Genomic DNA, 1,272 nt, shown 5'->3' with positions numbered 1-1,272 from the left:
CTCAAGGCTAAAATGAGTTGTGCTTACTTTGTAAGAATTTTGAGAGGCTTAAACGAAACCTTTCACAGAAAACAGGTTAGCACAATTGCTCATTGCTGTCAGTAAATGTTCCCTATTTGTTTGTTAACAAAAATTTAGCTGAGTAAATTTGAAGATCTAATTGGCTTTACATGATTCATGAATTAGGCAAAAACCCATCAAGCAAATAGAGGGGGAGCTCTGAGGAGTGGTACAAAAGGAAAGGTTTTTATAGGAAGGAAGGTGGGGCAAGGAAGTTATTAGCAAAAGAAAAGGATTATTTCAGGCAAGGTCACTTTCCCTCAGGGGGAAGAACAGGAGTTCTTATGCAGACGACTTCACTATTGTTGACTGGGGAGGCTGAAACTACAATTAGGTTAGGTACTTAGTCCCTTACCAAAAGTGACTCCATTTCAAACCTGTTCCTTTTTAACATTAAGACTTAAGGGGCCCCTGGGTAGTTCAGTCGTTAAGCATCCAACTTTGGCTCAGGTCATGATCTCGAGGTTCATGAGTTCGAGCCCCGCGTTGGGCTCTGTGCTGACAGCTCGGACAGCTCGGACAGGAGCCTGGAGCCTGGAGCCTGCTTCGGATTCTGTGTCTCCCTCCCTGTGCCCCTCCCTTGTTCACTCTCTGTCTCTTCCTCAAAATAAATAAATATTAAAAAAAAAGATTTTACATTATTGGGGTAGGTGGGTGACTCAGTCGGTTAAGTGTCCAACTCTTGATTTCAGCTCAGGTCATGATCTCAGGGTTCCCCGTGTCCGTCTCTGTGTTGACAGCTCTCTCTCTCTCTCTCTCTCTCTCTCTGTCTTTTTTTCTCTCTAAAAAAAAAAAAAAAAAAAAACTTTTAAAGAGTTAAAAAAATGTTACATTATTATTGCTTATGAGTTCCAAACAGTTAAGCCGGAAACATATCAAGCCTTAACATAATCTGCTACCTTAACCCTGTTTGTTTGCAAGAGGGACTTTGCGGGGTGAGCACAAAGGAGGATGGGGGTCAAGAGGTACAGACTGCCAGGTACAAGATAAATAAGTTCTGGGGGTATCATGTATATATGGCAACTACAGTTAACAATACTGTATTATATACTCACATTGCTGAGAGAGTAGATCTTAGAAGTTCTCATCACAAGAAAAAAAAGTTGTAACTGTGTGAGGTGGTGGATGGTAACTAAACTTATTGTGGTCCATTTGCAATATATACATAATATCAGATCATTACACTGTATACCTTAAACTAATACAAGCTCC

This window comes from Panthera uncia, chromosome F1 (genome assembly GCF_023721935.1).
Source record: "Panthera uncia isolate 11264 chromosome F1, Puncia_PCG_1.0, whole genome shotgun sequence".
In the NCBI taxonomy this organism is placed as follows: Eukaryota; Metazoa; Chordata; class Mammalia; order Carnivora; family Felidae; genus Panthera; species Panthera uncia.
Note: the sequence above shows the minus strand (reverse complement) of the source record.